The 16,205-nt window shown below is 41.2% G+C and overlaps 3 non-coding genes and 1 pseudogene across 3 annotated transcripts; 3 read left to right on the top strand and 1 right to left on the bottom strand.

The window, feature by feature from the left end:
• Positions 1–494: 494 nt before the first annotated feature.
• On the top strand, positions 495–2,461 carry LOC117149470. The gene has a single exon (XR_004460322.1). It is a non-coding gene; the product is annotated as a small subunit ribosomal RNA (ribosomal RNA).
• A 685-nt stretch (positions 2,462–3,146) lies between these two features.
• On the top strand, positions 3,147–3,325 carry LOC117149469. Its single transcript, XR_004460321.1, has one exon. It is a non-coding gene; the product is annotated as a 5.8S ribosomal RNA (ribosomal RNA).
• A 341-nt stretch (positions 3,326–3,666) lies between these two features.
• Positions 3,667–12,854, top strand: LOC117149471 (annotated as a pseudogene).
• Positions 12,855–15,816: 2,962 nt separating this feature from the next.
• LOC117149468 lies at positions 15,817–15,995 on the bottom strand. Its single transcript, XR_004460320.1, has one exon. It is a non-coding gene; the product is annotated as a 5.8S ribosomal RNA (ribosomal RNA).
• Between the last annotated feature and the right edge of the window lie 210 nt (positions 15,996–16,205).

Here is a 16,205-nt window from a genome sequence, read left to right as displayed (position 1 = left end):
ATATGCGCTTGGTTTTATGTTATATATTACCAGAGATATATATGAAAAGAGATAAATTTTAAATTTATCTTCAAAATGCAAATGATTTAACTTAATATTTATATTGGTTAAACAAAAATTGTACATGTGTGGATACAATAATTATGTATGTTGGAAATAAAATGATATTTTATAATGAAATATGTATGTATAAAAAGATAAAATTATAGAAATATATATATTACAATAATTAGATGAAATTCTTGTTATATTGGTAAAACAAGTATAAATTAAAAATGAAAATATGGATTACGAATGCTATATAAAAATGGCCGTAATCGAATGGATTTTTTACTTATATATTTAAAATTTTACCCAAAGGCGAAATATTGAATTTTATTCAATATAATAAAAATCATGGAATTATATAAAGTGAAAAATCTATATATCTATATATCTATTATATTGCTTATTTCGATTCAAAATATATGAATGGAATATGAAGGAAAAACATTATTCTGGTTGATCCTGCCAGTAGTTATATGCTTGTCTCAAAGATTAAGCCATGCATGTCTAAGTACACACGAATTAAAAGTGAAACCGCAAAAGGCTCATTATATCAGTTATGGTTCCTTAGATCGTTAACAGTTACTTGGATAACTGTGGTAATTCTAGAGCTAATACATGCAATTAAAACATGAACCTTATGGGACATGTGCTTTTATTAGGCTAAAACCAAGCGATCGCAAGATCGTTATATTGGTTGAACTCTAGATAACATGCAGATCGTATGGTCTTGTACCGACGACAGATCTTTCAAATGTCTGCCCTATCAACTTTTGATGGTAGTATCTAGGACTACCATGGTTGCAACGGGTAACGGGGAATCAGGGTTCGATTCCGGAGAGGGAGCCTGAGAAACGGCTACCACATCTAAGGAAGGCAGCAGGCGCGTAAATTACCCACTCCCAGCTCGGGGAGGTAGTGACGAAAAATAACAATACAGGACTCATATCCGAGGCCCTGTAATTGGAATGAGTACACTTTAAATCCTTTAACAAGGACCAATTGGAGGGCAAGTCTGGTGCCAGCAGCCGCGGTAATTCCAGCTCCAATAGCGTATATTAAAGTTGTTGCGGTTAAAACGTTCGTAGTTGAACTTGTGCTTCATACGGGTAGTACAACTTACAATTGTGGTTAGTACTATACCTTTATGTATGTAAGCGTATTACCGGTGGAGTTCTTATATGTGATTAAATACTTGTATTTTTCATATGTTCCTCCTATTTAAAAACCTGCACTAGTGCTCTTAACGAGTGTTATTGTGGGCCGGTACTATTACTTTGAACAAATTAGAGTGCTTAAAGCAGGCTTCAAATGCCTGAATATTCTGTGCATGGGATAATGAAATAAGACCTCTGTTCTGCTTTCATTGGTTTTCAGATCAAGAGGTAATGATTAATAGAAGCAGTTTGGGGGCATTAGTATTACGACGCGAGAGGTGAAATTCTTGGACCGTCGTAAGACTAACTTAAGCGAAAGCATTTGCCAAAGATGTTTTCATTAATCAAGAACGAAAGTTAGAGGTTCGAAGGCGATCAGATACCGCCCTAGTTCTAACCATAAACGATGCCAGCTAGCAATTGGGTGTAGCTACTTTTATGGCTCTCTCAGTCGCTTCCCGGGAAACCAAAGCTTTTGGGCTCCGGGGGAAGTATGGTTGCAAAGCTGAAACTTAAAGGAATTGACGGAAGGGCACCACCAGGAGTGGAGCCTGCGGCTTAATTTGACTCAACACGGGAAAACTTACCAGGTCCGAACATAAGTGTGTAAGACAGATTGATAGCTCTTTCTCGAATCTATGGGTGGTGGTGCATGGCCGTTCTTAGTTCGTGGAGTGATTTGTCTGGTTAATTCCATAACGAACGAGACTCAAATATATTAAATAGATATCTTCAGGATTATGGTGCTGAAGCTTATGTAGCCTTCATTCATGGTGGCAGTAAAATGTTTATTGTGTTTGTGTGGTTGGTTTGTCCCATTATAAGGACACTAGCTTCTTAAATGGACAAATTGCGTCTAGCAATAATGAGATTGAGCAATAACAGGTCTGTGATGCCCTTAGATGTCCTGGGCTGCACGCGCGCTACAATGAAAGTATCAACGTGTATTTCCTAGACCGAGAGGTCCGGGTAAACCGCTGAACCACTTTCATGCTTGGGATTGTGAACTGAAACTGTTCACATGAACTTGGAATTCCCAGTAAGTGTGAGTCATTAACTCGCATTGATTACGTCCCTGCCCTTTGTACACACCGCCCGTCGCTACTACCGATTGAATTATTTAGTGAGGTCTCCGGACGTGATCACTGTGACGCCTTGCGTGTTACGGTTGTTTCGCAAAAGTTGACCGAACTTGATTATTTAGAGGAAGTAAAAGTCGTAACAAGGTTTCCGTAGGTGAACCTGCGGAAGGATCATTATTGTATAATATCCTTATCGTTAATAAACATTTGTTATAATACAAATAAATACAATTTACCAAAATAAAAATATTACAAAATGATTCCACGGAATCAAAAGTTAAAGTCAAAATAAAATGAAGATGGCTTTTATTTTATATGTGGGGCTTGGCAACCTCATAAAAAGACTTTAACATTATTAATGTTGTTGTGCCTATTTGTGGCAGTACTTACTACACAATGGCGTTTCCTATAAAAACAAATTCTCGAAAATGGAAATCGAAGAAACTAAACAAAATTTGAAAGTAGAAGTCGAATTAAAATTAAAATAATTTTGAATGTGGTAATCGAAATAAGTGTGTGTGTATATGGACCATAATATACACGCGTTGCGAATATGTATTGTTCATCTATGTTATGAGCATACGTTGGCTAATGCAACAACCTAAAATATACAATGTTTGTACCTGTCATCCATCAGGTTAATGTTTTATACAAATTTTGCAGTATGTGTCACCCAAAATAGCAAACCATAACCAGATTTTTATGATACATAATGCTTATATGAAACTAAGACATATCGCAACATTTATTTTTAGGTATAAAAATAAATTTATTGAAGGAATTGATATATGCCAGTAAAATGGTGTATTTTTAATTTCTTTCAATAAAAACAATATTGATATTATATAAAAATGAATTATAAAACTCTAAGCGGTGGATCACTCGGCTCATGGGTCGATGAAGAACGCAGCAAACTGTGCGTCATCGTGTGAACTGCAGGACACATGAACATCGACATTTTGAACGCATATCGCAGTCCATGCTGTTATGTACTTTAATTAATTTTATAGTGCTGCTTGGACTACATATTGTTGAGGGTTGTAAGACTATGCTAATTAAGTTGTTTATAAATTTTTTATAAGCATATGGTATATTATTGGATTAAATAATGATTTTATTCAGAATATTAAAAAAGAAATGAAAAACATTATCTCACATTTGAATGTGAAAAACAATCTATACAATCAATCAATCTATAATTGTCTCTTATTAATGATTCGGAAAAAGAAAAATCTTGGTTTTGTTATTATTCTTCGTTGGTTCGTTAAATGGATAAAAAATAACTTTGCTTACAAGAACTATTGGAACTATTTATAACGAATTTAATTGATTGTTTTATCATTTATATATAAAGAATTTATGGCAAAATATAGTTATATATACAACCTCAACTCATATGGGACTACCCCCTGAATTTAAGCATATTAATTAGGGGAGGAAAAGAAACTAACAAGGATTTTCTTAGTAGCGGCGAGCGAAAAGAAAACAGTTCAGCACCAAGTCACTTTCTATATGGCAAATGTGAGATGCAGTGTATGGAGCGTCAATATTCTAGTAAGAGAAATGAATGATTTAAGTCCTTCTTAAATGAGGCCATTTACCCATAGAGGGTGCCAGGCCCGTATAACGTTAATGATTACTAGATGATGTTTCCAAAGAGTCGTGTTGCTTGATAGTGCAGCACTAAGTGGGTGGTAAACTCCATCTAAAACTAAATATAACCATGAGACCGATAGTAAACAAGTACCGTGAGGGAAAGTTGAAAAGAACTCTGAATAGAGAGTTAAACAGTACGTGAAACTGCTTAGAGGTTAAGCCCGATGAACCTGAATATCCGTTATGGAAAATTCATCATTAAAATTGTAATATTTAAATAATATTATTAAGAATAATGTGCATTTTTTCCATATAAGGACATTGTAATCTATTAGCATATCCCAAATTTATCATAAAATATAACTTATAGTTTATTCCAATTAAATTGCTTGCATTTTAACACAGAATAAATGTTATTAATTTGATAAAGTGCTGATAGATTTATATTATTACAGAGCGTTAATTTTTCGGAATTATATAATGGCATAATTATCATTGATTTTTGTGTTTATTATATGCTCTTGTATGATTAACAATGCGAAAGATTCAGGATACCTTCGGGACCCGTCTTGAAACACGGACCAAGGAGTCTAACATATGTGCAAGTTATTGGGATGTAAACCTAATAGCGTAATTAACTTGACTAATAATGGGATTAGTTTTTTGCTATTTATAGCTAATTAAAACAATCCCGGGGCGTTCTATATAGTAATGTATAATGTATATTTATATTATTTATGCCTTTAACTGGAACGTACCTTGAGCATATATGCTGTGACCCGAAAGATGGTGAACTATACTTGATCAGGTTGAAGTCAGGGGAAACCCTGATGGAAGACCGAAACAGTTCTGACGTGCAAATCGATTGTCAGAATTGAGTATAGGGGCGAAAGACCAATCGAACCATCTAGTAGCTGGTTCCTTCCGAAGTTTCCCTCAGGATAGCTGGTGCATTTTAATATTATATAAAATAATCTTATCTGGTAAAGCGAATGATTAGAGGCCTTAGGGTCGAAACGATCTTAACCTATTCTCAAACTTTAAATGGGTAAGAACCTTAACTTTCTTGATATGAAGTTCAAGGTTATGATATAATGTGCCCAGTGGGCCACTTTTGGTAAGCAGAACTGGCGCTGTGGGATGAACCAAACGTAATGTTACGGTGCCCAAATTAACAACTCATGCAGATACCATGAAAGGCGTTGGTTGCTTAAAACAGCAGGACGGTGATCATGGAAGTCGAAATCCGCTAAGGAGTGTGTAACAACTCACCTGCCGAAGCAACTAGCCCTTAAAATGGATGGCGCTTAAGTTGTATACCTATACATTACCGCTAAAGTAGATGATTTATATTACTTGTGATATAAATTTTGAAACTTTAGTGAGTAGGAAGGTACAATGGTATGCGTAGAAGTGTTTGGCGTAAGCCTGCATGGAGCTGCCATTGGTACAGATCTTGGTGGTAGTAGCAAATAATCGAATGAGACCTTGGAGGACTGAAGTGGAGAAGGGTTTCGTGTGAACAGTGGTTGATCACGAGTTAGTCGGTCCTAAGTTCAAGGCGAAAGCCGAAAATTTTCAAGTAAAACAAAAATGCCTAACCATATAAACAAAGCGAATATAATACACTTGAATAATTTTGAACGAAAGGGAATACGGTTCCAATTCCGTAACCTGTTGAGTATCCGTTTGTTATTAAATATGGGCCTCGTGCTCATCCTGGCAACAGGAACGACCATAAAGAAGCCGTCGAGAGATATCGGAAGAGTTTTCTTTTCTGTTTTATAGCCGTACTACCATGGAAGTCTTTCGCAGAGAGATATGGTGATGGGCTAGAAGAGCATGACATATACTGTTGTGTCGATATTTTCTCCTCGGACCTTGAAAATTTATGGTGGGGACACGCAAACTTCTCAACAGGCCGTACCAATATCCGCAGCTGGTCTCCAAGGTGAAGAGTCTCTAGTCGATAGAATAATGTAGGTAAGGGAAGTCGGCAAATTAGATCCGTAACTTCGGGATAAGGATTGGCTCTGAAGATTGAGATAGTCGGGCTTGATTGGGAAACAATAACATGGTTTATGTGCTCGTTCTGGGTAAATAGAGTTTCTAGCATTTATGTTAGTTACTTGTTCCCCGGATAGTTTAGTTACGTAGCCAATTGTGGAACTTTCTTGCTAAAATTTTTAAGAATACTATTTGGGTTAAACCAATTAGTTCTTATCAATTATAACGATTATAAATTAACAATCAATTCAGAACTGGCACGGACTTGGGGAATCCGACTGTCTAATTAAAACAAAGCATTGTGATGGCCCTAGCGGGTGTTGACACAATGTGATTTCTGCCCAGTGCTCTGAATGTCAAAGTGAAGAAATTCAAGTAAGCGCGGGTCAACGGCGGGAGTCAAATGCCTCGTCATCTAATTAGTGACGCGCATGAATGGATTAACGACGGACGTGTTTTCGTTGCGCTCGTGTACAGATTGCGAATAACTAAGTTTTCCTTGTTTGGAAAGTAATTAAATCGGTGATTTAGTGCTCCGCGGAAGTCGAGTGAAAATTGTCGAGTGTTAAAAACAAGCGGTTTGGAAATTATTAACAATAAACTATTGAAAATTTTCCACTCCGCACGTGCTGCGAGGCGAGCTTACGAGTAAGTTTTTTCGAGTAAGCTTTTTTAGCAGCTGTCAAAAAGCTTATTGGTGGCAGTCACTGCTAGGGTTTGTGTCTAGGGACAGTTTTGGTGCTACCAGACTCTACCGATAGGTGGAGCTCTAGAGCATCTACCTTTTGTCACTGAGCAAACGAGCATACGGTTGCTGGCGTCGACGGTAGGAGGAGCCACCATCGGAGTTATGCCGATGGAGAGCGACAGCAGCCCGAGTGCCTTGAGCGGAAGTAGTGCCTCGAGGAAGTCCAGACGAGGCAGGCGCAGAAGCCATCTGGCCTCTAAGAGCTCGGCGCCGACGCAGGCGAAATTGGTTGCCCAGGCATCGAATGGAGTGCCAGAACCCGTTGGTGTACTGGAGGAGGCGTTTTCGTCGCTGGAAGACGCCCGGGCGGCTACGGCAAACGCTGCCATCGATGCTGCCCCCCCCCACGCTGCTGCCACCGCTGCTGATCCTACTGCTGATCCTACTGCTGCCCTGCTGCTGCCCTGCTGCCGACCACACTGCTGCCTCCGCCGTTTCCACTGCTGCTAAAATTGTTGCCACCACTGCCACTGCCGCTACCGCTGCCGCCCGTGCTGGGCAAGCAGCCATGATGGCAGAGCTGTCGGCCACCCAGCGCACGGTGAGAAGCAGCTTCCGCAGCCTAGGAGAAGTGGACACGGAAGAGCTCTCGTATGCTATCAGCCGCTACGATGAGCTGGTGCTGGCGTTAATGCTCCGGTGTGGAGAACTGGAGACGCGGCTCGCTATGCCGCCACCGCCGCCACTGCCGCCGCCGTCGTCGAATCCGTTGAAGAATACGGCCGCCAATGCTCCCCAGATGCCATAGGTTGCACCCATCGCTGCCCCGCGGACCACCAAGGTTCGCGAGACGTGGTCAGCGGTGGTGAAGTGCGACGACCCTGCGCTATCGGGGAAAGCTATAGCGGAAAAGGTGCGAACGATGGTTGCACCCTCCCTCGGAGTCAGAGTACATGAGGTACGTGAGCTCCGTCGAGGTGGTGGTGCGATCATTCGTACTCCTTCAGTTGGAGAGCTGCAGAAGGTGGTAGCATCAAAGAGGTTCGCTGAAGTTGGGCTAAATGTGGCACGAAATGCGGCCGAGAAGCCGAAGGTCGTCGTCTATGACGTCGACACAGCTATCGGCCCTGAGGAATTCATGCAGGAGCTCCATGGAAATAACTTCGACAGCGAAATGACTATGTCCCAGTTTAAGAAGTCCGTGCACCTGCTGACCAAGGCGTGGTCGGTAACTGACGGCACCACAGTAAATGTGACGCTAGAGGTAGACGACCGGGCGATGGCGAAGCTTGATGTAGGTCGTGTCTACATCAAGTGGTTCTCATTCCGATGCCGAGCACAGGTCCGCACATACGCCTGCCACAGATGCGTGGGTTTCGACCACAAGGTCAGCGAATGCCGGCAGAAGGACAATGTTTGCCGCCAGTGCGGGCAACAAGGCCACACCGCGGCAAAGTGCCAAAACCCGGTGGACTGCCGGAACTGCCGCCACAGAGGGCAACCCTCGGGCATTACATGCTCTCGAACGTTTGCCCGATATACGGGGCGTTGCTGGCGAGGGTGCAAGCTAGACATTAATGTTTAGCTTCATCCAAGCGAACTGTGGCCGAGGCAGAGCTGCGACCATCGAGCTCGGAGTCCGACTCAGGAGATCGGAGTCTATGTTCGCGCTGGTGCAGGAGCCGTATCTCGGCGGGGACGGAATGGATGTGCTGCCTGAAGGAATGAGAATTTTCACCGATCGGCGAGGGAAGGCAGCCATCCTAGTAGATCAACAGGAAGCCATCTGTATGCCAGTGGAGACCCTCACCACGGATTATGGCGTATGTCTGGTCGTTAAAGGGAGATTTGACTCAATCTTCCTTTGCGCCGCATACTGCCAGTTCGATGCACCTCTGGAACCGTACCTCCGGTACATGGATGCGGTCCTGCTGCAGGCCATCAGAACCCCCGCAATCCTGGGCCTCTACGCGAATGCAGTGTCCCCCATGTGGCTTAGCAAACTCTCTCGTCATGCCGAGGGGCAAGCTAACTACAGACGGGGTGAGCTGCTGTCAGAGTGGATGCTGGAGGCAAGAGTCGCCGCCCTAAACCAGTCAACAGAGGTGTACACGTTCGATAATCACAGAGCTACTAGCGATATCGACGTGACAATCGTCAATGAGGCAGCATCTATGTGGGCCACATATGAGTGGAGAGTGGACGAGTGGGAATTGAGTGACCACAACATCATTACTGTTGTGGCCGAACCAACTACCGCGCGCGCAGTTGAGAGCATAGCTCCTGTGCCGTCCTGGAACTTCTCCAATGCACGTTGGCGATTGTTCAAGGAGGAAATGGTGAGTAGAGCAGCCGAACTTCCGGAGAACTTCTCAGAGTCGCCGTTGGACCAGCAAGTTTCGACCCTGCGCAGTATAGTACATAATGTATGCGATATTGCGCTGGGAAGAAAGTCGATTCGATCGCCCAACAGGAGAGCACGTTGGTGGACTGCCGACCTCTGCGCTGCAATGCGCGAAGTCCGGAGACTTCGTCGCCTACTCCAAGATGGAAGGCGTCGTGATGACGGTGCCGCTATAGAGCGTGTAGTGGTCGAGCTGAGGCGGGCCTCAGCCAACTACAAGAAGCTCATTGGGAGGTCAAAAATGGATGACTGGAAACGCTTCGTGGGAGATCATGCCGACGACCCATGGGGGCGCGTCTACAAGATTTGCCGAGGCCGCAGAAAGTGCACGGAGATTGGGTGCCTCCGCGTGAATGGCGAGCTCATCACTGATTGGGGTGACTGTGCACGAGTGATCCTCCGCAATTTCTTCCCAGTTGCGGAGTCCGAAGCACCGACTGACATCGCGGAGGAAGTCACACCGGCCCTCGAAGAATTCGAGGTTGATGCATGTGTTGCCCGGTTGAAGAGCAGGCGCTCTCCCGGCTTGGACTGCATCAATGGCACTATCTGCAAGGCAGTCTGGCGCGCCATACCCGAGCACCTAGCATCGTTGTTTTCCCGATGCATCCGGTTAGGATACTTTCCCGCCGAGTGGAAGTGCCCACGAGTTGTCTCGCTGCTCAAAGGGCCAGATAAGGACAAGTGTGAGCCCTCCTCATATAGAGGAATATGCTTGCTGCCAGTCTTTGGTAAGGTGCTCGAGGCCATCATGGTGAATCGTGTGAGAGAAGTTCTTCCAGAAGGCTGCAGATGGCAGTTTGGATTTCGCCGAGGACGATGTGTGGAGGATGCTTGGAGACACGTGAAGAGCGGTGTTTGTGCCAGCCCGGCGCAATACGTGCTCGGCACATTCGTGGACTTCAAAGGAGCATTCGACAACGTCGAATGGAGTGCTGCACTCCGACGACTAGCCGACTTGGGATGCCGGGAGATGGGCTTGTGGCAGAGCTTTTTCTCCGGTCGAAGAGCAGTGATCCGAAGCAGTTCCGGTACTGTGGAAGTACCGGTAACTAGAGGCTGCCCGCAGGGGTCAATCAGTGGCCCATTTATCTGGGACATACTGATGGATGTACTGCTTCAGCGTCTCCAGCCGTATTGCCAGCTGAGTGCATACGCGAATGACTTGCTGCTTCTCGTCGAGGGAAATTCCCGAGCTATGCTAGAGGAAAAAGGAGCACAGCTGATGTCCATCGTAGAAGAGTGGGGAGCGGAAGTTGGCGTTGCCGTCTCGACCAGCAAGACGGTAATAATGCTGCTGAAAGGTGCCTTGAGACGTGCGCCTACGGTGAGGTTTGCTGGAGCGAACCTTCCGTATGTGCGTAGCTGTCGGTACCTTGGCATCACGGTCAGTGAAGGAATGAAATTCCTCACGCACATAGCTTCGCTTCGCCAGCGGATGACCGGAGTCGTTGGAGCATTGGCGCGTGTGCTTCGAGCCGACTGGGGCTTCAGTCCTCGAGCCAGGCGGACCATATATGACGGACTCATGGCACCTTGTGTGCTGTTTGGTGCCCCGGTATGGTATGACACCGCCGAACAAGTAGCCGCCCGGAGACGACTAGCCTCCTGCCAGAGGCTAATCCTGCTTGGATGCCTTTCGGTATGCCGAACAGCGTCCACAGTGGCACTGCAGGTACTTGGTGGAGCTCCCCCGCTTGACTTGGCTGCTAAGTTTTTAGCGGTCCAATACAAGCTGAAGCGTGGATACCCGCTGGAGGAGAGCGACTGGCTATACGACGAGGACACTACGTGTCTAAGCTGGAAGCAGAGGAAGACTCGCCTAGAAGAGTGCTTACTGCAGAGTTGGCAGAACAGATGGGATGATGACAGCGAACCAGGACGGGTGACGCATAAATTCATCCCATATGTCACTCTCGCCTATCGGGATCCAAGATTTGGATTCTCGATGAGGACGTCTTACCTGCTGACAGGTCAAGGGTCGTTTAACGCATTTTTGCAAGAATCCTGGAAGATCAACAGAGGACTCAACGGCTGGCAGTGTTTGCGGACGAAGTGTTCCGTAGGAGGAGGGGTGTTTAGCCCAACAACTTCGCCGTGTGGTTAGCGGGCGAGAATACTTCCACCATAGGTCCCTCTAACCCTGCTTGTCGGAGCAAAAAGAGGAGGCCCACCGAGCCTCTCTTTCGGTACCACGGGTTGTGCAGCTATCCAAGACTGCACATTGAGGTAGGCCCCCTGGTGGGAGTATCGTGGTGGCTGTGGTTGGTACCCATATCGCGGGTAGAGCCTTCGTGTTCGACGTTTGAGTTACGGTGCTGGTTGCGCAAAACTCGGGTGCTGTGACCCAGAGATCAGTACAGATTTTAGGTAGATCTCGCTCCTCAGCAAGGGGGAGTGCTTGCCCGGCAAGCAAGTACTCGAATTGCTACCGGGGTGGTCGCTATGTACATAGCTATAGCTTCTAGTCCGGGACGCTTGTCTGGCGTATCCAGACACATACACCATGTTGATACATGCACCACTTGTGGGTGTTCAGGGTGTCGTGGTTGTAATCCCTTCAGTGTGGAACACGCCACGTAAAACAAGTTCGGAGAGATCTGAAAAGTCGTCGTCGTGTCCCTATCTACTATCTAGCGAAACCACAGCCAAGGGAACGGGCTTGGAATAATTAGCGGGGAAAGAAGACCCTTTTGAGCTTGACTCTAATCTGGCAGTGTAAGGAGACATAAGAGGTGTAGAATAAGTGGGAGATATTAGACCTCGGTTTGGTATCGTCAATGAAATACCACTACTCTTATTGTTTCCTTACTTACTTGATTAAATGGAACGTGTATCATTTCCTAGCCATTATACGGATATATTTATTATATCTTATGGTATTGGGTTTTGATGCAAGCTTCTTGATCAAAGTATCACGAGTTTGTTATATAATCGCAAAAAAATTCTTTAATAAAACGATGCATTTATGTATTTTTGATTTGAAAATTTGGTATAACTCCAATTACTCAAGTATGATCCAATTCAAGGACATTGCCAGGTAGGGAGTTTGACTGGGGCGGTACATCTCTCAAATAATAACGGAGGTGTCCCAAGGCCAGCTCAGTGCGGACAGAAACCACACATAGAGCAAAAGGGCAAATGCTGACTTGATCTCGGTGTTCAGTACACACAGGGACAGCAAAAGCTCGGCCTATCGATCCTTTTGGTTTAAAGAGTTTTTAACAAGAGGTGTCAGAAAAGTTACCATAGGGATAACTGGCTTGTGGCGGCCAAGCGTTCATAGCGACGTCGCTTTTTGATCCTTCGATGTCGGCTCTTCCTATCATTGTGAAGCAAAATTCACCAAGCGTTGGATTGTTCACCCATGCAAGGGAACGTGAGCTGGGCTTAGACCGTCGTGAGACAGTTTAGTTTTACCCTACTAATGACAAAACGTTGTTGCGACAGCATTCCTGCGTAGTACGAGAGGAACCGCAGGTACGGACCAATGGCACAATACTTGTTCGAGCGAACAGTGGTATGACGCTAAGTCCGTTGGATTATGCCTGAACGCCTCTAAGGTCGTATCCGTGCTGGACTGCAATGATAAATAAGGGGCAATTTGCATTGTATGGCTTCTAAACCATTTAAAGTTTATAATTTATTTTATAAACGACAATGGATGTGATGCCAATGTAATTTGTAACATAGTAAATTAGGAGGATCTTCGATCACCTGATGCCGCGCTAGTTACATATAAAAGCATTATTTAATACAATGACAAAGCCTAGAATCAATTGTAAACGACTTTTGTAACAGGCAAGGTGTTGTAAGTGGTTGAGCAGCTGCCATACTGCGATCCACTGAAGCTTATCCTTTGCTTGATGATTCGATAAATAAATGATTTTTCCTGTAGCCAAACAAACACCTCGTCATCAATTTAGTGAGGCATATGATATTGTCCCTATCATATAATTTTTGATATAAAAACTTTAAAGAATTGTATCAAGTTGCCAAATACCTCGTCATCAATTTAGTGACGCATATGATATTGTCCCTATCATATAATTAATATAAAGACTTTAATGAATTGTGTCAAGTTGCCAAACACCTCGTCATCAAATTAGTGACGCATATGATATTGTCCCTATCATATAATTAATATAAAGACTTTTTAAAGAATTGTGTTAAGTTGCCAAACACCTCGTCATCAACTACTATATTATGGTTGCGCCGACCTCTCATATTGTATTCTCTTATGTGTTCATAGGATTTTGGCAATTATACGAGTAAATTAAATAATATACATATGAAAATGATTAATTATTATATGTATAAGGGAAAAAATGCTGAAATATTCCCATATTATCTTAGTATTATAGAGGAAAGACCGTTGCCGACCTCTGATATTGTTCAAAACTTATGTATTTATATGATTTTGGCAATTATATGAGTAAATTAAATAATATACATATAAAAATGATTAATTATTATATGTATAAGGAAAAAAATGCTGAAATATTCCCATATTATCTTAGTATTATAGAGGAAAGACCGTTGCTGACCTCTGATATTGTTCAAAACTTATGTATTTATATGATTTTGGCAATTATATGAGTAAATTAAATAATATACATATGAAAATGATTAATTATTATATGTATGATATAGGGGAAAAAATTCTGAAATATTCCCACATTATCTTAGTATTATAGAGGAAAGACCGTTGCTGACCTCTGATATTGTTCAAAACTTATGTATTTATATGATTTTGGCAATTATATGAATAAATTAAATAATATACATATGAAAATGATTAATTATTATATGTATAGGGGAAAAAATGCTGAAATATTCCCACATTCTCTTAGTATTATAGAGAAAAGCCATTATAGTGAGAGGGTATAGTAGTGTAAACGACCGGAATTACGACAGAGGGTTCAAAAACTACTATAGGTAGGCAGTGGTTGCCGACCTCTCATATTGTTCAAAACTTATGTAATCATATGATTTTGGCAATTATATGAGTAAATTAAATAATATACATATGAAAATGATTAATTATTATATGTATAGGGGAAAAAATGCTGAAATATTCCCACATTCTCTTAGTATTATAGAGAAAAGCCATTATAGTGAGAGGGTATAGTAGTGTAAACGACCGGAATTACGACAGAGGGTTCAAAAACTACTATAGGTAGGCAGTGGTTGCCGACCTCTCATATTGTTCAAAACTTATGTATTTATATGATTTTGGCAATTATATGAGTAAATTAAATAATATACATATGAAAATGATTAATTATTATATGTATAGGGGAAAAAATGCTGAAATATTCCCACATTCTCTTAGTATTATAGAGAAAAGCCATTATAGTGAGAGGGTATAGTAGTGTAAACGACCGGAATTACGACAGAGGGTTCAAAAACTACTATAGGTAGGCAGTGGTTGCCGACCTCTCATATTGTTCAAAACTTATGTATTCATATGATTTTGGCAATAATATGAGTATATTAAATAATATACATATGAAAATGATTAATTATTATATGTATAAGGGAAAAAATAATCATATTATATATGAATTATGGAAAAAAAATGAAAAGTTCCTATAATCTCTTAATATATAAGAGAATAGCCCGTATGTTGGGTGGCAAACGGAATTGAAAATACCCGCTTTGAGGACAGCGGGTTCAAAAACTACTTTATTTCGGATTATGTTTATATTGGTTACATACAATAAAGTATATTATTATCCGTACAAATTTGTTTCTCAGTTCTATAGAACACGGGACTTGGCTCCGCGGATAATAGGAATATACGCTTTTTAGATAATATCGTTGAAACAAAAGTCAAGTTTCTATTATATATAGAATAACAAATCGTTTCCATTTATTATCGTTAATTTTTGGAGGCAGGCAAATATTAATTTATTACCTGCCGTATAGTTGGATTGTTATATCGTTACGGTATAATACAAATATGGATTCTTATAAAAGAAATATAAAATTATATATTAAATGTGGAAATATTATATGCGCTTGGTTTTATGTTATATATTACCAGAGATATATATGAAAAGAGATAAATTTTAAATTTATCTTCAAAATGCAAATGATTTAACTTAATATTTATATTGGTTAAACAAAAATTGTACATGTGAATAGTTGTGATGCGACTCTTTGGAAACATCATCTAGTAATCAGACGTTATACGGGCCTGGCACTCTCTATGGGTAAATGGCCTCATTTAAGAAGGACTTAAATTATTAATTTCTCATACTAGAATATTGACGCTCCATACACTGCATCTCACATTTGCCATATAGACAAAGTGACTTAGTGCTGAACTGTTTTCTTTTCGCTCGCCGCTACTAATAAAATCCTTGTTAGTTTCTTTTCCTCCCCTAATTAATATGCTTAAATTCAGGGGGTAGTCCCATATGAGTTGAGGTTGTATATATAACTATATTTTGCCATAAATTCTATATATATAAATGATAAAACAATCAATTAAATTCGTTATAAATAGTTCCAATAGTTCTTGTAAGCAAAGTTATTTTTTATCCATTTAACGAACCAACGAAGAATAATAACAAAACCAAATTTTTCTTTTTCCGAATCATTAATAAGAGACAATTCTAGATGAAAAATATTTCAATTTTTTATGCTAGACATTTCTCAGTATTATTTGATTGAAAAAGAAAATATTTCTCTTCGTTTTTCACATTCAAATGTGAGATAATGTTTTTCATTTCTTTTTTAATATTATGAATAAAATCATTATTTAATCCAATAATATACCATATGCTTATAAAAAATTTATAAACAAATTAATTTGCATAGATAGTCTTACAACCCTCAACCATGTGTAGTCCAAGCAGCACTATAAAATTAATTAAAGTACATAACAGCATGGACTGCGATATGCGTTCAAAATGTCGATGTTCATGTGTCCTGCAGTTCACACGATGACGCACAGTTTGCTGCGTTCTTCATCGACCCATGAGCCGAGTGATCCACCGCTTAGAGTTTTATAATTCATTTTTATATAATATCAATATTGTTTTCATTGAAAGAAATTAAAAAGACACCATTTTACTGGCATATATCAATTCCTTCAATAAATTTATTTTTATACCTAAAAATAAATGTTGCGATATGTCTTAGTTTCATATAAGCATTATGTATCATAATAATCTGGTTATGGTTTGCTATTTTGGGTGACACATACTGCAAAATTG

Source organism: Drosophila mauritiana, unplaced genomic scaffold, assembly GCF_004382145.1.
Source record: "Drosophila mauritiana strain mau12 unplaced genomic scaffold, ASM438214v1 U_225, whole genome shotgun sequence".
In the NCBI taxonomy this organism is placed as follows: Eukaryota; Metazoa; Arthropoda; class Insecta; order Diptera; family Drosophilidae; genus Drosophila; species Drosophila mauritiana.
This window is presented reverse-complemented; position numbering and strand designations above follow the sequence as displayed.